This window comes from Euprymna scolopes, chromosome 17 (assembly GCF_053919585.1).
Source record: "Euprymna scolopes isolate OS-2025 chromosome 17, ASM5391958v1, whole genome shotgun sequence".
Classification (NCBI taxonomy): domain Eukaryota; kingdom Metazoa; phylum Mollusca; class Cephalopoda; order Sepiida; family Sepiolidae; genus Euprymna; species Euprymna scolopes.
Window position 1 is genome coordinate 63148922 of NC_136498.1, and position 25000 is coordinate 63173921.

At 32.7% G+C, this 25000-nt stretch overlaps 1 protein-coding gene across 1 annotated transcript in view; it reads right to left on the reverse strand.

Moving 5' to 3' along the window:
- Positions 1 to 5173: 5173 nt before the first annotated feature.
- Positions 5174 to 25000, reverse strand: part of LOC145296757 (uncharacterized) — a 485527-nt gene continuing 465700 nt past the window's right edge. The window contains exon 2 of the transcript XR_013870021.1: positions 5174 to 5250. The gene's annotated coding sequence lies outside the window, so the exon portion shown is untranslated. The remainder of the gene's footprint in view (positions 5251 to 25000) is intronic.

Below are 25000 nucleotides of genomic sequence, written 5' to 3' on the forward strand. Positions count from 1 at the left end.
TCTTTTGTAACGACATTTATTTCCTAATTCTCGCGCAATGCGTGACTTCCCGTTACAGCTGTGACATCACCCACGTCTCTAACGTGATCGTTTCTCCTTTTGATAGTCTTTATTCTTTTTTCCTTACCATGCCGTCATTTTGCACACGCCTTGGTATTTGCATAAAGCTGACATACACGTGTCCGCGCTCTGTTACACAGGATACTTTTAGGAGTGAGTAATTTTCTAACACTATAGAGAGATAACTCGCCTCTTTCTTTTGGTTGGTATAATTAACTGATTTGAATATTAATTAATTTTCAAATGTGATCCAAAATCGAGCACGATGTGTTTTTCTGTTTTCTTCGTTGAAGAGTTCCAATTAAAAGTCGTCGTCTTTCACATAATTTTCTCAGATGACAAAAATTCCTTTGACCGGTTTCTTTACTGTAAACTATTTTCATCTTCGTTCTTTTCTTTTGCCCCAAGAAAAAATATCGGTAAATATTACGTTACGCTACAACAGAACACCAACCATTCTAATTTACTACAACACAACCCCACCCCCTGCCTCCTCCCTCAATGTAAACAGAAAACAGTTAGATCTCCTAAAAATGTTAAATGGTATTCTAATCGGTAAATGTTTGCGCCTTACTTACGGAAAAACGGTTAATTAAACTGCAGAAGCACCTGTTAAGCTACACAAGTTCTATAATTGAATCCCCCCCCAAAAAAAAGAACGAAAAACAAAAATGTTTGGTGCGTATGTTTTTGTAAACTGTTCATGAAAACTTTGTTTTAGATCAATTAAAATACATTAAAAACTACGTAAGACAAAAAAAAAATGAACCGCATATATTTTTTAAAACATTCTTATTTAAAATGGCCGCTTAAAGAGTCCTGCGTGATGTGATAAGTCACTTTACTACGCCCGTTCGCATGCGAATGCACCATGTAAGAAAACACTACTGAAGGTTGTGAAATTGCACAAAATCATCCACAGGTCCAGGGGTTCATACCATGCAAACGGTAAATTTGCGACGGGTTTGATTATCAGATTCGTTGTCAGCGACCTCGAATACCTTTAAAATATCAAATTAGAGTGGCCGGTGTTCTATTGTAGCGTAAGGTAATATTTACCAAAATATCCTCACACTGACTCTCGACGGAGAGTAAATTTCCGCCAACACTCAATATCTATATAATAAAAGGTAACAACTCGCTTCAACAATCACGTGTACAAATTTAATGAGCAATGAAAAGGCTTAATCTTTGTAATAACTGATAATAAAAATAAATAAAACGATAATGACGCATGCAAATTTTAATTTTATAAGCAGTGAAAGAGAAGCTTAATCTTAGTAACAACTAATAATAAAAATAAATAAAATGATAATCACGCATGCAAATTTAAATCTTATAAGCAGTGAAAGAGAAGCTTAATCTTAATAATAACTGATAATGAAAAGTAAATAAAATGATAATCACGCATGCAAATTTAATTCATAAGAAATGAAAAGGGGCTTAATCTTAGTAATTACTGATAATAAAATAACAGAAATTAATAACCAAGCATGCTAATTTTAATTTCATGAGCATAGGTGAAGAGGCTCAATCTTAATGAAAGAAGGATTTTTTTTCACTTTTAATAGACACAATTTGATTCAGTAATTAATAATTTTAAATTGAAATTAATTGATAGATGCACCATTTGCAGATTCAGTAGAAAAGGAAAGAAATGGGGAGAGACATACGCAGAGACAGGAGGAGGGAGAGAGAGAAAGAAGGGGAAGGACAAATTAGTTATTTTTGTTTTAAGTAAAGCAAAACTTTACTCACGTATTCGTTCGTAAATTTGTTTTTAAGTTTTTCTTCTATTAGTTTATTTTATTTTCTGCAATAAGATTTACATTGACTATGGCAACAATAAGAAATCAGTTTTTTAAAAAATAGATGATTTTCTAGCTAATTACAGGAAATTACAGGAGATTCATGTTGGATCCACCTGAACTACTTTTAAGGAACGATACAAAACCACACGCTTTTTGTTTTTTGTTTTTTCAAAATTAGATCTAATTCTAATAAACCTACCTAAACATGTTAAGAAATCAGTTACAAATATTTATTATGTATTAAAGTGGTCAATATTAGATAAAGCTAATATATATACTTAGAAAAAGTGTAAATTATTCTTCCATATAGTAACATCTAATAAAAATTTGTTTTATAAAACGCAAGAAATTATTCAAAACTGTCACCAGAGAATGAGGTATACGTTAGCCTATTTCAAACCCATATAAATAGTAGTGTGACAGTTTAAGGTACAATGTATTGTGTATACTGTAAACAGTAGAATGAGAAAATATATCTCATTTATAATTTAGTATCTTCAGACAAGTACATTAACATTAATCTAATTATAGTGGAATAGGTTTCTGCTAATCTTAAACTAGAAATAATACTAATGACAGGTTTTGCTACGAATGTGTGAATTATCTATACTATTCTTTAAAGTTACTTAATTATGGAAAATACAAGAAAATCTTGGATTTTAGAATTTCATTTTCCTTGGCACTTAATATGATATTACCGCAGTGCATGATTGAAAATATTAAAGGAAAAACTTAAATTAACCTGAAGATTGGAATTCGGATGTGATATTTGTATAGGCTTCTTTAAAATCTGGTTTAATGTTCATACCTACGTAACTATTTGCTTATTATTGGTAATTGTTGTTTTTTAAAGGTGGTTTTGTTTGTTTTTATTGTTTGTTTTTATAGGGTTAAAATAAATAGATAAGAACTAGTAATGAGACGATTCCAATATTTTTCCCAATTCCGATACAGTTATTGATTCCGATTCCGATTCTTTATAAATCTATAAATATTTAAATATAGAGCTGTTATTTTTCTTCGATTACCTTAAAAACGCATGCTAAATCTGGAGATGTTTTTGTAAACAAAAAAAAAGTATACTTGTGGGAATCATCTACCGATATTGGCTTTACCATTAGTTAAAAACCAATAAATATTTATTATTTCATAATTATTTCCGGCAAAAGAAGATTTGGCTTTAAACATATTCAAATAAAAATGGCAATTAAAAGAATCGTTTTGACATCAGAAAATATGCACACATTGTTCAGATTTTTCCGATTCCCGATTCCGATTACTCGTCCCAACACTAATAAGAACATAACTGTTTAAAAAAAAAAAAATATATAAATAAATGAACTTAAAATAAAATAAAATAAAATAACACATAAAAATTGTTATATATATTAGGTTTAGCTAATCTTCTGATTGATATAGCAAATTATTTACTAATGGGTGCGATTTTATAGTTGGAAGGGGACGTTTATATTTAACCTACGATGGTATTTTTATACACGTTGCCTACGATGGGTGTAAATTTTTCCCCATCACATAAAATCAAATCTAGGGTCTTTGAAAAGTTTTTTTTTTCACGAAACAATACAAACATTCAAACATGGTTTCAAGCATGGGTTTCATTCATTGATTAATTCAGTTAGGGCAAAGAAGAATTTCATCGTCCTTGAAGACAGCATTGTTGCAGTTGTTTGTAATAGAAAATTAGGTGTTAAAAAATTAACAGCCAGCGTAGCCTAAGGGTTAAAGAAATATTGTTATTAATAATTCTCTAGGTTTATCTTGATTTTTTAATGTGGATTGATTTCTCATTGAATGGTGATGTAATGTTATGAATTATATTGAATAAAAAAAAACATGTATAAATAAATGGCATCTTTAAATCTAGTTATTTGTATATTTATTAAATTATTATATTAAATTATTATATTAAATTATTATATTAAATTATTATGCTAAACGGAGTAGCAATAAAATAGTAATATGTTGTGGCTTATTTCCAAAGGTGAAACCGACATGTGACAGTCTTTGCATTTCTGAAGTGAAGAATTATAATTTACATTTGTGTTGACGGTATCTCCTTTTGCTTGTTAACATTTCAAGGTCTTGGCATTGTGTCTCCTGGTCTTTCTTGCTCCGTAAACTTCAGGGAATTTTGGCTTCGATTATTTACATAATCCGCGAGGACAATACGGCCTTCTTATCTCATTGTCAATGTCAACGCAGAGGCTTGACAAATCCAAGATATCCCTAAGCATGAACGGTGGGAGGATAACGGTCTGTCTCTCGGGACTAAACCCTGGGCTTCCTTACAACATTTCCGGAAGGTGAATTACTGCAACCGACACACGGAGAAGGCCGGAAGTTACACACTAGTTGAAATATTTAGTTATATATTGAAGCGCTTAATATTTAAAAATGGTTACTGAATATTATTGATTAGTTTTGTCATAATTTTCAAACGGTAACGGGGAAAAAATTATCCACCCAATAAATTTGTCTGACATTTTTTTTTTCAAATTTCTATTTTTTTTTTTCTATTTACATTTTAAATTGAAAAATACTATTTTTTTTCTGTTTTATTTCGAATTCCTGTTCTAATCCGTACTTTTAAAATACTAATTAGTTTTCTGAGTTTTTACGTTTTATTTTTACTTTTAAGATATTAATTTGTTTGGACTTTTTCGTTTATTTCAAAATTTTCATTTTGAAAATACTATTTTCGAATTTTTTCGGGTGACATTTTTAATTTTCCTTGAAAACACACATTTGTTGTTGTTGTTTTTATTTTTACTTATACGGATTTGTTTTTACTTTCAAAATTTGTATTTGTTTTTTCTATGGAGATGAAACGCGTATGTAGTTTAACCTTCCATAAATATCTTGTCATGATTATTCAATTATTAATTAGATATATACAAATAAACAGTGATATAATCGCGAAGTGATTCCTACGAGCGTTAAAAAATCAAATGGCTATAATTGCTGCACTCTTTCTATTTGTTGTTTCGTTTTTCATCACCTCTAAAAGCAAGTAATTTTCACATGAACGTGTAAACTCAAAGTAATTTCAACGAATTAAAACCATTACAAACTCTATATCATTCGTAGTTCATTCTCATATGCATTCATCATGAGCATTCTTTACCTTGTATATATTTTCATGATTCAGATCCATAAAATCCCAAAGAAGCAAATTTGTTAATGCTTCTGCGGTTGCTCCCTTTGGCTAAAGCCTTAAGTCCAAAAAAAAATAATCATTAGTTGGTGTTACAATTTGAAATTAATGTTTTTAATATTTGTTTTAGAAATTTTGTTAGTGCTCCGTGAAATACCTTTGTCCTGCTCAGGGGCTTCGTGGTGTCCTGAAGTTTTGGAAACCCTGTAATAATAATAATAATAATAATATATATATATATATATATATATATATATATATATATATATATATGCATGTAGATAGAGAAAGAGTGAGAGAAAGGGAGAGATAGATGTTTATAGTAAACCACTTGTTTTTGTCTTCCTTTCCCAACGACTTCCCATTTCTGGCATTGTGATAGTCTTCTAATACTCTCTCTCTCTCTCTCTCTCTCTCTTTCTCTCTCTCTCTCTCTCTCTCTCTCTGTATATATATATATATATCATACACAATGCTTCAAGCAAACTACACCTCACTAATATTGTAATTCATATATTTGATTATTTAATGCATTATGCCATTAGATTTGTAAAGGCATAAAGTCAATCTCTGGGTAATAAATCGATTTTCGTATGATTAAGAATTCTGTTTATCATTCTCTGTTTCAATGCATAATCTGTTTTAGTTGGCCACGTGTCGATGTTAAAAGTAATAAAATTAAAAAAAAAAAACAACAACAAAACAGAACTACAACAGTTCCATAGTTACGTCGACACTTTCGACGCGACAAATACGCGTTATTTATCGAGGAAGGGTTAGAATAGAAAATAGGATTTCGAAAAAAGTTATCTCCATTTCGTGATTATTCTGCAAATGAACCAATGGAACTTAGCGCCAATTTTACATTGCTTGCGAAAAGATATCATTTGAGTCCCGTGTGAATGGCAAACTCATTTTCGTCGTTCGGTTTCTGGACTTCATGGTGTGAAGAGTTCCATCGCAAATATAGAAAATATGAGGAACTGACAGATTTGCCAGGTCAACAGAAAACGGAAAAAAAAATGGAGTGTTTGGTGACCCTAGGGATCTCCAAACCATTTCTGAAATTACACGTTCCCTGTTGACTTAAATATGTTTCTATTCTTATGCCGTTCTAGGAAGTCCACCCACCCAAGATTTACCTTCTCGCTTAAAAAGGGATTAGTCTATCATTCATCGATTAGGGTACCTCTATCGGGGAATGCTGACGGTGCTGCCCAGGCAGTCTTTGCAGGCCAGAATGCTCCTCCTCTGATTCTTCAATCCCACTTTCCGACCCTTGTGTCACATCTCGCTGTGGGAAAAGATAAATTCGTAGACAAATAAAACACTAAGGATTGAGTTAGTAACAGAAGTCAAGCAGGTTTAATAATTTTACTAAATAGTTCTTTTACTAAAGGATGACCACTTATCAAGGTCAAAAGCTACTCGAGGGTAATAGTTAATAAGATGGAGAGACTAAAAGATGTAGACGCTCATGAGAAGATTGTAAAAGATATGTTTTACACATCTGTAAATTTTGTGGCTACCGGAATTGCCCTCCCCGCAAAAAAGTAAAATAAAAATGTGATTATTTGAAATTAATATTATAGTGTTACCCTTAAGATTGTTAGAATATTAATTATTTTATTTTACACCCCATGTATTAAACGCACATTCCAAACGTATTCATCAGTAAAAAGAAATGCTAAGACCTCCATATTTATTTATTATTTATAATCATCCTAGGGTCTACGCCATTCGTCAAAAAGATGAAAAAATATATACTTTGTCTTGAACTCTGCAAAGGTAGGATTGTGTGCTCTGACCAGCTCCTGCCCAGATATGGCAACAGAAGTCCATCCTAGGACGTACTTGGCCTTTATACAGATAGAGGACTGGATAGGCAGTGAGATATCTAGTGAAGTGGGAGTGTCATCCAGCGAGTTTGGCAACGGATTTGATGTATGTGCTTCATTTCAGATCAGTCGTGATGGTCAGGCCCGGAAACTTATCAGATCCTGAAGCATCCCCAAAACAAGGGTCAAAAACGATTATGACGTAAAATTTGGTAAAAATAATTTGCCTTATCCTCCCCAATAAAAAGGTGTTGTTTACTCCGACAGCCATTCTAAGTATGGGGATGTTGGGGGTGCCTATTTTGAAAGCCGTTCTTACCATGGGGAGTTTGGGATGTCTATTCCAAACGCCGTTCTTTACATGAAAATACTCAAAGAAGTGAAGTGAAAAAAGTAATTGTTTTTGTTTGTTTGTTTGTTTTTTGTTTTTTTTTTACGTTAATATAAGATAACATCAAACTGGAAATTAAATTAATACTATTATTCATGGTAGAGTTGAAAAGAAGAGGAACACTGGAACAACAATCGGAAACGGCTAGGACTGCTACCACTGATTTTGATCACTCTAAAGAGTGAATCTAAAACTTTTGCTTTTACTTTCTATTATTATTCTAATGGACCATTTTTTCGTAATTTTATCAATTAATACTTATTTACGCATTCCCTTTCCTTATATTCAAATAGTAACTGCAGTGAAATCCAGATTATTAAATTTCGGTCACGAGTGTCCGCAATTGTTCAGGGACGGCAGTGGCCACCAACAACAACCGTAGTTTACTTTTTTTTTGCGAGGATAAAGGCAGCCTTTCACCGGGTAACGCCGATTACCGGGTCCTGCTAGTCATTAATAATGTAACATTGAACTATATTTCTGCCTAAGAAAATGAGGCAAAAAAAGAGAGAAATTTCAAACAAAATAACCAAAACACGAAAGACAAACTGTCCAGAGAGTAAAATCGTTGCAATCCGTTTCCTATATACATTCAAGATTAAGTTAAAGCAAAAATTTCATCTATGAAAAGAGTTATCTATCTACAAATATTATGCACTGCATAATCCTTCTAAACCGAAACCAAAACTTATGAAGAATTTATGAATAAAATTATTTATAAAAAAAAAATAGATTACTGGAATGCCATCAGCTAAAATCGAAACCAAAACCAGAACCCATGGAGAATTCTTAGTAAAATAATTTATTACAAGAAATCGAACAGTTAAATGTCAGTCACTCGGATGTAAATGTGGCACATAAAATAAATAACAGACACGCTATCCTATTGATATATAGATAATAACAGCTGACTCCCGGTGACTTTTACTTCATGTTTACATAAGAACATTTGTCTATGATCATGATTACTAGCTAACGTACCCAGAATTACTTAACAATTCTGCTCTTGCAAGCAAAGTTTGGCTGCAATTACATGCATCCTCTTGGTGCATAACTATCTATATGACTACAGACACCCTTTCCCCTAAAAATAACTATAGACCCCGTTAAAAAGAAGAACCCGTTTTGTTCCTATGTTAGCCCATTACTACAGTGATAAGTAGTTAACGACACAGAGTGGAAACCTGGGAGTACCAAGTTCGAATCTAGTACATTCCACGCAAGCATATTCATCTAAACTACACCTGACTTTGAGTCTAAACTCATGACAAAAATAATAATCATTTACTGTGTTGCGTGTTTATCACATAAAATTGAAAAATATGCTAATTTTGGTTCAATTCTGTTGAAGAGCTTAGTAATCAAATCATCATCATCATCATCATCATCATCATGCAGCAACAGCATCCGTTGGTTTGCTTGACTCACCATTGCAGGCCTAAAAAATGGCCTGGCAATCAGTTTCCTTTAGATTTTCTGCCTTCTTGGGGGCTTTATACAGAGCTAGCCCTAGCCAATCAGGAATGTTCTTCTCTCAACCTTTTCTTTGTTAAACTGTTAGAAATTTTGAAAAATCCTATTTAAAAACAAAATATAAATGTGGCTTTATTTTTATATATATATTTTTTTCTCGGGACAGTCTACTGTACATATGTTTTAGCCAGGAAAACGCCGGTAGATACAGCTGCTGATGAATATGTTTCTATATATATATGTGTGTGTGTGTGTGTGTGTGTGTGTGTGTGCTCGCGCGCGCGTGTGCGGGCGTATATATATATATATATATATATATATATATATATATATATATATATATATATATATAAATATAGTAATTTATAAAATATATATGGCGATTAAGCTACACTGAATATTCGGCGTTTCATCCACGCTAGGATTCGTCAGGCTTATGCGCGAATTCTGTGGTTGTTTATCGTTTTTATATGGTCCTCTTCTGTTGAGGATTTTAGTTAGCCAATCAGCTTTCTAGTATCCACAGCGTCCCTTCCTATCTGCCAATGGCATGCATTTTATCGAACAAAGGATATGTTTTAAAACTAGTTTAGTGGTTTAAGGCAGACATTTTCTTTTTTTTATGTATAAAAATATATATGTGTACATACATATATGCACATATATATACATATATATATATACATACATATATGTGTGATCGTTTATGTATAATCATGTTTATTTAATTTATTTATTTGTTTATTTTTTATTGTTTTTGTTAGTTTTAAAACTATTTTGTATCGCTATCCTAGAGTAAATTTTATTTTGTGAACACAGTTATTTGCTATTTCTCTTCTACAGTTTAATAGATTTTGGGTTCTTAAAGTACAGGATAGTAAATATATATGTATGTATGTATGTATATATGTATGTATGTATGTATGTGTATATAGATAGCCATATCCAGTCATGAATGTTGTCCTTCGCCCCTTCTCTGTCTGCCCTTCTCCTTCTATTTTGGCGAGAGTTGAAGATCGTGTAACACTTAGTTTTCCTCTTCTTCACAATAGATCTTCAGTGACTGAATCGCAATGAATGCTAAAAATCAAATAGTTTTAATTGCTTCCTTTTTTCTAACGTTGTTATCTTCCCTGACCGGGATATTACGCACGTGAATGTATATTTCCCTTGAATAGCAAGAATGCTGTTGACTGGCTAGCAATTCATGATTTCCGTCTTGTTTTTTTTTCCATATAATGTTGCAAATATAATCTCGGTCCTGGATATGACCTTAAACTATATCCGATGGTGAGGCCTCTAGCTTGCGGGCTTTGGGGAGTGTGAAGCCACCCTTTAATTACCATTGCTCCCAGGTTCACTCTGACCCGGAGTGGTAGTACCTATTAGGTTCCCAACTATGGGTTACATAGAAACCGACTAAAAAAAAAATATATATATATATTCTATTAACAAGTTTTTCTTCAGAATCACTGGATTCGGCATTAAATAACCTGAAAAGGGTTGAGATGCCGTAAAACAAAAACAACCAACCAACCAGTAAATATAATCTCATTAACAGTTACTGGCAATTCTTTAACAGAATATGTTCATTATTCGCGTATAATCACTCTGAAAAAGAATGTGCTTTAGAGGCAGCCAACTTTAAATTGAAATCTATTTTATTTAATTGCAGATTTGGCAACTATCGGCTTTTTTTTAGTTCAGCTTGGTTTTACAATTCATCTAGTGGTTATAGCAGGACGGAGCCACATGCCACACAGCGCGTGATTTGATCGAGTTACTGAGAGAAACATTTGATGGACGAATAATTTCACGAAAATAGGCATGTCAACTAGCCACGTCGTTCGTGCGATTTAACCTCATAAGGTCATTTTCTTTGGAATATGTAAACGTTGATAAGCCAGACACAATAGACCACTTGGACGCTGATAAGCCAGACACAATAGACCACTTGGAAGACAACATTAGACGCGTTACTGCCGAAATATAGCCCAATTTAATGCGTAAATTTGTGATAATTGAACCTCTACATTACGTCATACACGCGCGAGTCGCGGGGAGGAATACGCCCGAAATTATATTTGAATTGTAAATTCTAAACATTGATCACACACTTTGTAACATAAACACGCATATCGTTTATTTTTGCCCAGTGATTTTCTTCTATTCATATAAAAATCACATGTCCACATCGCTAACCCATCGAGCATGCCCATAAAATCTGCACGTCACTGTAACGAAGAATGTTATTATTTATAAACGCATTATTACCATCCACAAGCAAAATGTTTTTGGAAGAGTTTCATCCGCGCAGAGTAAACAAAGCCTCCCTTCACCATAAAGAATGACTTCTTCTAAGTTTGCTTGAGAATGTAAAACTGCAAAAGAATCTTATAATTTTTTTTAAATCTTATATAATATCAAAATATAAACGTGGCTATATATATATGTATATATATGTATATATATATATATATATATATATATATATATATATACTTAATTTATTCACATGAATTAATATACGAAAGTATAAATTTATGTGTAAACTTTAAGTATTTACTTCAAAAGTTCTCAATACGTAGGTAGAGCTAGTTAGTAAGTTATAAAATATATATAGCGATTAAGCTACACTGAATATTCCGCGTTTCATCCACTCGAGGACTCTTCAGGCTTATGCGCATAAACCTGAAGAGTCCTAGAGTTGATGAAACGCGGAATATTCAGTGTAGCTTAATCGCCATATATATTTTATAGCTTAATATATATATATATATATATATATTAATTATATAAATTAATTATATATATATTATAATAAATATATATATATATAAAATATATTTTATAATAAATAAACATATAAATAAATAAATTTTATATATATATATGTATAAATATACTAGCAAAAGTACCCGTCGTTGACTGGGTTCAAAAACAGCCTACAGAAAATGGACTCTGATTTATGAAAGTATGATAGGTTATGAAAAGGTAGGGTTGTAAAGAGATAGCTTCAAATTTGGGGGTATCAAAACCAAAGCAAAATATGATGAAAGTAAAAATAAAATAGATAAACCCCATAATTTATTATACCATACATGTTCACAATGAAACACTTATCACAATATTCTGTGGATCTATATTAAAAAACATTTTAAACTTCGTGACACCCCATAATTTTATTTTACCATATTTCTTCAAACTGAAACATAATTATCAAAGTATACTTACGCAGATAGATATGAAAAGTCTTTATTAAAGTTTGTGCCTATTTCCATTCTATGGAGGCCAGGCGCGAACGCAGACCCCACAATTTTATTATACCATCCCTATTTAAGTTGAAACATACTTATCAAAGTATTATTATGTATATCTATATCAGAAATCCTTTTTTTTTTTCATTTTTTAATTGTTTATTTCCATACTTTGTGGACCAGGCACGAACGCAGACCCCACAATTTTAATGAACCATTCCTGTGTCTCGATACATCATTATAACATTATTATATGCGATCAGTTATCTATAATAGTCAATTCGTGACCAGGCATACACACACACACACACACACACACACATACGTTCAGTTTTATATTATAGATATATATAAATTTTTCTCGAAGCAGTCTACCTGAACATATGTTTCAACCCGGAAAATGCCGGTACATACAGCTGCTCATGTATATATATATATATATATATGTATATATATATATATGTGGGGGGGTGCGTGTGTGTGCGTGTGTGTGTGTGTACGTGCGTGCGTGCGTGTATACATATATATATATATATGCATATATATATATATATATATATATATATATATATATATATATATATATACACACAAGCACAAATACAAACAATACATCGGATATTTTTACCCACTGGTTTTCTTGTATTCATATAAAATTAATGTCCACGTCACTAACATATCGAACATGCCAATAAAACGCGCGCATATTTCATCTCATTTCGTCTCTGTTTTCACACACAAAATATTTACAAATGCGAACTTAACATTTATCTGTATAGAAACAACTAAGAAGAGAATAACGGTTTAAAACTAGTTTATGTGTTTGCATAGAAACAGGATTGAAAAACACGCTAAAGTCTACTACATACTCAAATACGAACAAATATACAAGTCGAAGCAGAACCATTGTAATGAAATTGCCCGAACATAGCGATAGCTGCAGACATATGGAAATGTTTCGATAATAGTTTTAATGCTGGTATCTCTTCAGAGTAATAAAGATTGTCTGTTCTTTACTTGTTCACCTGTTCATATTAAAATATTGTTGCTCTACCTGAGCTTGTGTATCAACTATTAGTCTCTCTCCCTCTCTATCTCTCTCGCTCTCTTTCTTACTCCCTATCTATCTATATATCTCTCTCTCTCTCTTACACAGCGCCCAAAAAAGAGTCTCTAATCTAACAGAACCCGCACTATCAGCCAAGCTCCACCCATCGTCATACTGATTTATATCATCTAGGTGTTGATGCGTGTATGTCACAACACATAATACATGACCTATAATATATAACTGCTGTTGGCTTCCTCTGTCTTTCGGCTCTGCATCTTTAGGTGAGCTGAAAGCTGTTGTAACAAAGACGCTCAAAACAGGACTCAGAACGATATGAGGTTTTATGTATTTTTTTCACTCCCAGGTATTTGTCGTAGCAGAGGAGTGATTGACAATCTTGGATTGGGGTGGTCCTCTACGTCTCTACCCTGAGACTTCTCCCCCTCCTCATGAGGAGACCCATTTTAGCCCATCTTGTTCATTTAACGTCTCCAATCCAACTCAACGATGCTAGCACAAACCGGAACACGTGACATGCGACACGTCACGCCCGGTCACCTGTTCGAATACTTTACCAGGTCACAGTTTGTCAAACATGGCGATTCCAGTCTCTGTTTTCCACTCAACTCTAGATAGGTAGATATTTATATAGACAGATATATAGCTCGATAGAAAATGAGATAAACAGATAGATAGACAGATAACAGATAATTTACTGCTTTTGCCCGGCCACTCTCTAACAATTATAAGCATATTATTTGCACTATTATTCAGACTACTCTGATGCTATTAAATCAGACTGTTTGAAAATACTGAATTTTAAGCAAAGAAAATGCACGAAACATCGATGTTTATTGCTATTTTTTCATTTCTCTTTGCAAAACTCAATCATGTTATGCAAAGCCAAAAACAAAAACAGTCGTTTTGTAGAAGGTTATAAAAGGTTGTAGAAAATTATATATATATATATATATATATATATATATATATATATATATATATGAAAATAATGGAAATAGTATTCCGACAAAATAGAGAAATAAACAGAAACAAACCGCATTATGTGTTCATCAACGTTTCGTCTTTATTTCGTGACTTCTTCTGGGTGTCTATTTTACGGCCGATGATTCATATCCAGGGTGTCCAAAAAATAACTGAAGGGTTGAAAATCTTTGTTATTTTACAATTAATAATTTTTTTTCTCTCTTTCAGATATTTTACAGATAATATATTGGAAATGAATTATTGATAAGTATAGCACTGAACAACGTACGCGAGTTGTGAAATTGTTTGACCAAAATCAGGGGGGGGGAATATTATCTCTCGCTATGGCAATATCAAATGGCCACCACGTTCCCCAGACTTGACTAGACCCGACTTTTTCTTTTGGGGATATCTTAAAGAAAGAGTCTATGTTAACAAACCCCAAACCCTGCAAGAATTGAAGGAAAACATCAGTAACGAATTAAAGGAGCTAAATCGCAACTCAGAGATTCTGTAATCTTTCATGAATAATGTTTTGGGAAGAGCACAAAGCCTTTTTTATGTTCAATCACTAGTTTTTAAGGTTTGGTTTGGTTGTTCTATAGTGGATTTTATCGTCCCCCCTCCCACTGCTCTGCAGAACATGAATTAGTTTTGCAATGTTAGAGGGAAAAGGGTTACAATATTAATGTTTGGTACATTTTAAGTTAGGAAACCAATCAGGAAGTTGGGGAGATAGAAAGAGAAAGGGGAAATGGGAAGAAGGAAAGGGGGGTAGATAAATTGTTGTTTTTGTTTTTGGTTTTGCAGAACATAATTAAGCTTTGCAAACGGAAGTAGAAAAACAAAAAGGCATCAATGTTAGGTGCATTTCGTCTCGGGAAGCCAATATCTTCAGACAGCCTAATATTGTAGCACGAGTACTATACGAGACGACACTATGGAATATGTAAATATCTCCACTGGACTATCTGTAAAAAGTTGAATATCGAATATAGCATCAAGTCCTGGAAACATGTTTACCAGAAAGAACAGTCGGTAATAAGTCATACACTATCCACTATGACTATACAACGCCTTCAGCTACGGCATAGTGATATAGGACAAGAAACAGAAAGAAGCAACCTTAGTAGAAGTTATTGCCCCCAGTGATGCTGGATTAAATAGAGACGAGAGGGAAAAGATCATGAAATATTAAAGGATTATGTACGACATAAAAAGAAACTGGAATCTTAGGAAGATCTCCATAATTCTAATAAATATAGACGCAAATGGACTCAGAAAAAAAAATTAAATATAACCGGTGTACCTAGTGCAAGAGAAATGCAAACAATCACATTTAAAGGGGCAGTTAATATCTTTAAAATGTCGCTCGGTTGGAATGTGTGAGATAGCGGTAAATGTCAGGTATCTGGTGGGATGACCCACCCCCAGTTTGAACAAAATCATAAGAAATTTGAAAATAAAGACGAAGGAATGTTTAGTTATCATAGACATTTTTGAATCATGTGTAACATTGTGTAACCTTTTTATTTCATTTGCATTTCAGTTGAAAACAAACAATATCTTTTCCACTCTCTGGCTGCGGTCAAATAATGAGATGAAATAATAAAGATATTTCTTCAGCGATAATTTTTCCAACTTCACTGAATTCTTTATTTTACTACAGGCTTAAAAGCTCCAGGCATGTTCTACAGACGCCATTTTTAATTGTTTGGTTCAATATTCAAAGAATAAAATTCAGAAACGCAATTTTTTTTTAATAATAATAAAAAATAATAAATCAAATAATAATAATAATAATAATAATAATAATCATAATCATAATCATAATCATAATCATAATAATAATAATAATAAGAAGAAGAAGAAGAAGAAGAAGAAGAAGAAGAAGAAGAAGAAGCAGACCAGCATTTAATAAACATAAATAAATATTTATTTACCCCTCTTTCCCCTCCATGAGGCAGAGATTTTTATTCAACCGAAATAAAAATAATTTCAGGACGTTGGTTTGTTGTTTTTTCTTCACAAATATTCATGCAATGCTTTTTAATTTGCCATAGAGTCAATTTTTCATAACTGTTTTTTTTTTTGTTTTTTTGTTTTTTTGTAGAGTTCTTACGAAATGATAATTGTTAAATTGATATTTTTTTTCTTCATTTATTTTTCGGAAAATTTTTATCAGCTTTTATTGTTGTTGTTGTTGTTGCTGTTGTTGTTGTTTCGGAAATTGATATCGTTAAAATGTTATGTTATTTAAACTGGAAATATTTGCTGAGATAATTTAAAATATTCAAGTTTGAAATGATTTGAATACATTGTGTAGAATTTTTTTTATTTAGAAAAACGAATTATTTTTAATATTTTATTACGAAAATGTATATATATATATGCATACGTATATATATATATATATATATATATATATATATATATATATATATATATACATATATATATATATATATATATATATATATATAGTGGAGATGGTAATTAATAAAAACTAAAGAAAGTGCTCAATACGGTTGTAGAGCGAATATGCGTTTTATTTTTTATTACCGTATCTTTTTGTTAAGTTACATTATTGTTTCAGCTAGACGGCCGTTTTTTTTGGCCGTCTGTAGCTTCCTCAGACTTTTACAGAAAAACGTTTCTGTAAAAGTCTGAGGAAGCTACAGACGGCCAAGAAAAAAACGGCCGAGTAGCTGAAACAATAATGTAACTTAACAGAAAGATACGGTAATAAAAATAAAACACACACACACACACACACACACACATATATATATATATATATATATATATATATATATATATATATATATATATATATATATATATATATATATACCTCAGTCCAACAAATAATAGACCAACAAAATGGCCCAGTGTTGTACTTGTACGGGTGACGGACAAACTAACTGTAAGTATGTAAATCAGATTGCTACCTTACACTCCGACCGAAGAGTCGAGATCAGAAACGATGAGAGAAATATTTGACTTTTGATTGGGATTGCTAAAAGGACAAAGCTAAGTACAACAGAAAAAGAATGTAAAAATAAATGGACAGTAATTCGAAGTAAAATGTATTTAAATATAAATATAAGTCAAAACAAAAAGAAACAGACAGAGAGAAAAGAGAGAAGCGACATACTTCTGCCGTCGTCCGACCGACCATACACCACTACCACCATACCGACCCATCTATCTCTTGTCATATTTCACTGTAAAATAAATAAAACTTTGTGGATTTAGCAAGTTGTTTTTTTTTTATTACAAAAACCACGGTCATGAGATTGTACATTCTATGGCGCGCATTTTGTAACAGTGCGTCTATAAAATATAGAGACGACAATATAACACCAGTTTTTGCCGGATTGGTTATCGAGAAGGAATCTTCCACTGGTATCTTCCGGTCAAGAATCTCTAAGCAACACAAGATGCTCCGATCCTGTTTTCCTATTTAACTGCCTCCCCACGAGGGTTGAGTCGTTTTATAAGGTGGTAAAAATTTAACTCTCCCCAAAATGGGTCACTCTTAATTAGAATTTCCTTTTCACTGACTGAAGACAGAAAAGATTGCATGTAGTATCAGGACAGATACTACACTTTGCTCCTAACTAAAAGAATATATGTTTCTGATTTTTTTTTTTTTTTTTTTTGATGAGGAATGATTATTGGTGATATCCGGATTCTCCGGATTACTATTCTCATCTTGAGTGTTATTTTCACAACGTTTTGGTCGATGTAACCTCTAAACTTCTGCAAGTGTATTTTGTCGAACTCAGGAATGTTTCTACCAAACTCGGATATCTGCACCGAACTTTGAATGGAACCCTTTATTTAATCCATAGCATGCTCTCATTCCACCAGCCACGAGTAGGTAGAAATCCTATATAACTTGCAATTATATTTGGAGCGTACTGAGGATTGAGTCTTCAATCTCGAGAAGAGCACAACATAAAACTGAACTATACGAAATACTTTGTCTATTAGGTCATGAGTCCTTCTTTATGTGCGTTTTTATGTTTTCTGGTATTGCTTTTCTTTTTTATATTATTTCGCATGTAATTACTCTGGCCAACATCAATAATAGCCAAGAACATAAAATGTATAAATAAAATGGTTGGCATGTGCTTGCTTTTTATTGCTAAGAGTCTAGGGCCCCACGATATACCCGCCCGCTAAACCTTAAGTTTACCAAACATCATACATAAACAAATAATGGATAAGGGATCACCTCCAGATTCATATAAAAATATTTTCACTTAATGAAAAATATAACGAAATAATTTTTTTTATTATATTTTATTTATTTTTCTCTAAGATTTTTCCTTCAAAATCTCAATCTCTTTTGTTGCTACACTTTATATAAAGGCGCGTTTTTAAACATTCCCTTTTGGGCGGTTTCTTATTCCTCGGCCACAATTACTTCACTTACATTTACGAAATTAGTTGTATCTTTGGGTGGAGGTCAACTTTACAACAACTATGTCCATAGTGCCATGTGAATTCTGGCTCCCACTAGCTTGATTTTTTTCTGAGAATACAGAGAAATGACATAGCTATGGCTCAGTGGGTTTATAGTGGGCAGCTTGATGAGTTTGTTCTGAATCCATGTATTCGAAACTGAAAGTGTCTAGATTAGAGTCAGCACTGCGTTGTGACCGGCTGAGGCGTTAATGAACATGTTGAAAGAAGCTCTAGTTATATAAATATACGCACATCTCAATGAAAGGTAACTGAGGAAAATTCTTTGACTGTAAATGAGAACATACTTCTCTCGGAGATGAGTTATAATATTCTTTACATTTTCTTCTACAACAGATCAAATAGAATCTTCTTCTTCTTTTGTTTTTTTCTCTTTTCTTCTTCGTCATCACTTTTCACTCGTACAGAAAGCGGACGTCTACTGATGCTATACAAGGTAACTCTCCACTTCTCACGGTTCAGCGGCTCAACTGCCTCCAATTTTAACTCTGATCGATTTTGTATAATCATTTACGTCCAAGTTCTCCTTGGTCAGCCAAATCTATGCTTTTGCAACGGTTTATCAAGTAGGATGAACGCTCCACATGGCCACATAATTGTAAACGATTCGTCTTTAGGATAAAGGTCCAGTGATGAAGTACTGTTGCCACATCTGGGCAGGAGCTGCTAGAAAAGCCTTATTCTGTCTTGGCAGAGTTTAAAATAGACTTCGTGGCCTAGTCGGGGGGGTGCCCTTTTCTCTTCCTTGCAAACTCTTTCCCACAGAACAGACGTTGCGAGCCTGTCTCTTCTTTATCGTTATTTTCATGGCAAGTGTTCGTCTGAGCTCCATCTACGGTCCCTCCTCGCCAAACATTCACGAAAAACACTCGTCTAGCCAAAAACACTATCAATAATTTCCCCACACTCTTTATCTGTGCCTAAACCTAAACGTAGATTCCATGAACAAAGTTTCTTTCTTCACGCCTGTGGAACTCTCTTCTGTTTCCATGCTTTCCAGCTGACTACAATTTGATCATCTTCAAGTCCAACGTAAACAAATTCTTGATGAATCGTCCCCTTCAGTAATGCAATTTACCAAATTTCCACAACTAACGATTACTACGATATCATCCCATTGACTACTGCACACTCATTAACCCTTATACTCAAGTGGCCTCCTGCCCTTGATAATTGGTTACTCGTATGTAAAAGAAAAAGGGGATGCTGGGAAAATGTAGTGGCTTCGGCAAATTTTCTGACTTGATCCGTAGAGTTTGGTCATATTTTACATTGCAGATTCATCTAATCATGGGAGTGCCATTGTGCTGCAATCAAGTTTGATGATGGCCATTCACTGCTATATATCATGATGCTGCTATACAACTTGCCTAAAGGGAAATAACTCACGATCCTAACAGAAGCAAGAGCTCACAACATTTTTCCAATGCTCTATTTAACTTTGTGCCGTACTGAATCCACATCCATCTGCCGCACTGATGCGGATGATGGATGTAAACAAATTAATCTTCAAACAATTCGTATGCTAAACATAATTCCAGTATTTTAAGATATGAACATTTTTTTTTATCAAAACGACTAAGTTCGACACGATATAACTTCAAAAAGGGTTGATATACTATAAAATAAGGCATATCTGAATCTTTGACTAAAATTCCAAGATAATTCTCCCACTCATATTTTACAAAAATGATTGGATTCGGCATTAAATAACCTTAAAACAAAAGGGTTGATATGCTATAAAACAAAGCAGCCATATTTGATTCTTTGACTGTAAATGACAAGATAATTCTCGCAGCTATGATTTTTCATTTCTTTACCTTTTCTTTCCCAACCTATCAAATCAATGTTAATATGCTTTTGTTGCGGTTTTGAAGTCCCTGGAAAATAACAAGCATCGATTTTTCTGGGTTTTCATCTCAAATGACCCAAATTGTTTGATGCTTCATTAAATCACTAAATTCCTTTAAATATGGTTCTTTCTTTTTAAGCACTCTTATTTCTTCATTTCATCTTAGCTTTCTTTCTTCTCTCTTTCTTTTACCGCTATTTCTTTTTCCCTCTTTCTTTTTCTTTCTCTCTCTCTCTTTCTTTTTCTCTTTCTCTCTTTCTTTCTATCTCTCTCTTTCTTTTTCTCTTTCTTTCTCTCTCTTTCTCTCTTTCTTTCTCTCTCTCTCTTTCTTTTTTCTCTTTCTCTTTCTTTTTTCTCTTTCTCTTTCCCCTCTGACTTTTTTTTTTATTTCTCTCTCTCTCTTTCACGCTTTCTTTCTCTTTTTCCCTCTTTCTTTCTTTCCTTTTTTTCCTCTATCTTTCTCCTTTTTTCTCCTCCCTCTTTTTTCACTCTCTCTCTTTCTTTCTCTTCTCTCTCTTTATTTCTCTTTTTCTCCCCTTTTCTCTCTTTTTGTCCTTCTCTCTCGCTTATTTCCCATTTTTCTCTCGCTTTCACTCTCACTTTCTTTTTCATTCTTCTTTTTTCATTCTATTTCTCTTTTTTTTTTATTCTTTCCTTTTCTCTTTTTCTTATTCCTTCTCCTTCACTCTCTCACGTCTTCTTTGTCTCCCTCTTTCTCTTCTTATTGAAAAAAAAACATAAATTCTAGGTATGAGTAATTTCAAATATTAACAAAAGTTTCCAGATTTTCGTTTTAATTGTTTGTTTGTTTTGTTTATTGTTTTTTTGCTTTTTTTATTTATTTTTTAATTTATTCATATTTCAATAATTTCACATGGCGGAATCCGCTTTAGATTGAGATTCACACATCACAAAAATGAAGTTATAATTTGACATTTAAATTAAAAAAAAACAAGCAATTATTTTATATATACGTTTCAATTACTTTTCTATTAACCAAAAAATATTTAAAAATTTGTTTGAAAAAAAAATACACAAACACACAAACATACGGATGCACACACAAGAAAAATAAAACAGAAGATAAAAACCAATTTCAATTCCTTTCTTGCTGCATAAATTAAACCACCAAAATTATTAAAAAGAAATTAAAAATGAAAGCCAAACATTTTGAAGGATTAACTATTTTAATTTTTAAATATTTTAATAATAATATCCACTACGCGATGGACAATAGCGGCGTAGTGCTTGGTAATTCATTTGCAAATTACACTCTTCTGAAGATTGAAGGGTCAGTCCTCAGTACGGGCGATGCTAAAAATCACAATCGCGAATTACTTAGGATTTTTAACTCGGTCATAGCCAACAGACTTCTACCGTGACCTTTGTAAACAGAAGGTATAGTTATTTAAAAATGACGTCACACCTTAGGTTCGAGCAAATAAGATCGGCCGAATAGTCAGACTATCGACAATGTAAGAGAGATTTTTTTTTACAAAAATCATTAGAAAATTTAAAAACTTGAAAAAGAGAAAAATAAGAAAAACGATTTATATTAATATTGGATGCTTATTGTCGCCCCAAACAAGGCACATTGTCATTTTAACACAAGGAGCTATTATTTAGGATCAAATTTTATAGGGAAACAGTCAAAGTAGTTGAGCAGCGAGGTGTATGTTCACATTATACTTGAACCTTTGCATGTCAGTACAGTGGAGAAAGCAGGGAGCCGGGGGGGAATTCCAAAGTGTTACAGTTCAAAGGAAGAAACCATTTGAATAGAAGGCTTTTCAAGCATTTAGAGAGCTCTACAGTGTAGGGGTGGAATTTTGCTGCTTGTCGGGTTAGTCGAGGGTATTTACATCGAGGGAGTATAAGTGTTTTGAGTTCGTCAGAGCACATCCCATTAAAATACTTGTAAAAAAGGCATAAAGGTGTCACATTTCGGTGATGGGACAGACGTTGGATTTTGGTTACAAGTGCGGGTTGGCGATTCTTTTTTTTTAACCCTGTCCAAGAGCGAGAGACTAGTGGCAGACGCACCAGCCCAGATGTGACAACAATATTCCATGCATGGGCAAATAGTGGCTTTGTAGATTTGCTGAATAATCTCAGGTGTGAATGTTTGTTCAAGAACGACAAAGAAAGCCCACATTCTTTGCAACAGCCTTGGCAATGTCCTCAATATATTTGTTCCAAGTCATGTTGTCTGTGAATGTCAATCGGAGAAGCTGGAACGGAGTACTTTAACATCATGTACCATTAGGCATGGCAATCGGTGGTTGAAAAATTTTCTTGTAATTATTAAAGGAAAGAAGCTTATACCATCCATTTACGGTCTCATTCCGCTACGAACTGGAGGTATTCCTCTTAGGTTTTAGCGATTTTCTTAGATATGTGTGTATTTGTTTTCCCCTTGGGTCGAGACACCAAAAGCGAGAGATTCTGGCTTCGCACAAACCAAAATAAAACGAAGTCGTCTAAGTATGGATTCTAGAGAAGCTCAAAATGTCAGAAAGTCAAAAGGCTGTCTGAAAATTACGTCAGATAGTTAGTGGGAGCTTTTTTCTGCAGCCGTGCAGCCGTGCAGCCGTACATTCCTATCGTGAATGTTTGTATAATTTTTACCATTTTTTAATTTAATTATTTTTTTGTGTTCCTGCTTTTAATTTTTTTAAACAAAACTATTTTTGAAGATTATATAAAATTATGCTACGCCGAAAGTGACACATTCATTGAACCAAGGAAATATTAGAATCTTACATATAAAAATTGTGCTAAACATGTAATCTAAAAGAAAAAAAAGTAGGAACATTTTCCACAATTATAATTTATTATGTGAAAATATTTAATAAGCAATGCTTAATTCAATAATAATATCGGTAGTTTGAGAAATTAATTTTTCTTCGAGTTATATCGAATTCATTAATGCGGACTTTAGGAGCTTTTTTTTCGTTAATGTTCCTGAGAAAATATCATTTTTTTTTTTGTTACAATTTACGATGTTTTATTTTCATTAAAAAAAATAAAATAACTTCATTCATTTTTTTACCACTGAAAATCATAACTTTAGTAAAGGTGTTCTTTGTTTAAGCAAAGTACACGTCCACTAAGATTCGAATAAAAATAATGGGTTCATTAGATTTCGTGATTATTATTTGATAAACACTGAACATTTCATTGAAATGGTTAATTTCCTATTCTTTGGTGAAATTTTAAGTAAAACGTAGAGTCAAAATGTTGATATATTTTGGGCATCTGCTATTCATTTTGCACGTACCTATTATGTAATATGTGCATATATTTTCGCAAACATAAGAATACACGTTATTGGCTTTAGTTTTACCGATAGTTTAGAATCAAAAAGTAATATTTATCATTTTGTCATTAGCACTGACATTCAAAATTAAGTTTTAAATAAAAGCAAACAAATAAAAAAGGTATTTTAAAAAAAAAAGAGCATTTTTATTAAAAAACAAAGTCTATTACTTTTGATTTCGATATCAATCCCAATACCCTAAAAAGTTCTGATATTTTCAATTCTCAATTACGTTCAATCAGCCCAGCATTAACACATACCATACTTTATAGAAATAAAAATACAAAATATTACAGTATAAATAATCTATATAAATAAAACAGTAGATGCATGTATGTATGTCTGTGTCTGCGTATGTGTGAAAATGTTTAACCGATAAACTCTTAAACTACTGTCATTTTTTTTTTACTTTTGAAATGAGTACTATATATATATATATATATATATATATATATATATATATATATATATATATATATATATAGGGTGTGTGCGGTGTTTGAGAACATTTATTACATTTTTAAGAGTAATAAAAATACGAACATCTATAAGTAAATAAAACGACATCAGTACATAAGCGACATTCTTATTTCAATGAAATCTCCCTCCGCTTCAATGACAGTTTCTATTTGAGACTTAAACCTTTTGGCAGACGTGTATAAGATGGCCCTTATCGATGCTGTTCATTATTCTGACTATGGATGCTTTCAATGAATGATTGCTATTGTGACGATGTCTATTAAAATCTCTCTCACAAAGCTCGACACGTAATAATACAACTGATGAAGATCTGGAGAGCTTGGAGGCCACAAATTGATCAAAGTTCTTTTTCTGAAAAAAAAAAAACTTAAGCGTGTCTTTTTCAGCAGGATGTTTCAGTTTGTTTACAAGTCTATTGGATTTCACTAAATGATTATCTTTAGTGGTCTCGGACATAAAATGGCCGCTCGTCATCATTTAAGACTTGTATCGAAGATTCTTATGGATAGTCTTTCCAGTTGTGGCTTCAGCGACACTGTGATAGTTTACAATTTAGCTCATTCTGCAGAGCTTGAAGGCCACAAGTTAAGAGTAATGTGATCATGAAAATGTTCTGCTAACCATTCTTGACTGCGTTGTGTCTTATGTGATGGTGCAGAGTCTTGTTGAAAAAATGTCCGACCTTTTATTTCTTACTCTATCGATCCAATCGCTTAACTTAACATTACTCAGGACATCAATGTAAGCAGAAGAATAGGCTCTTAGTCTTGTGATAGGAAATGTGGTGACATCACATGTTCTTCATTGCTAATGAA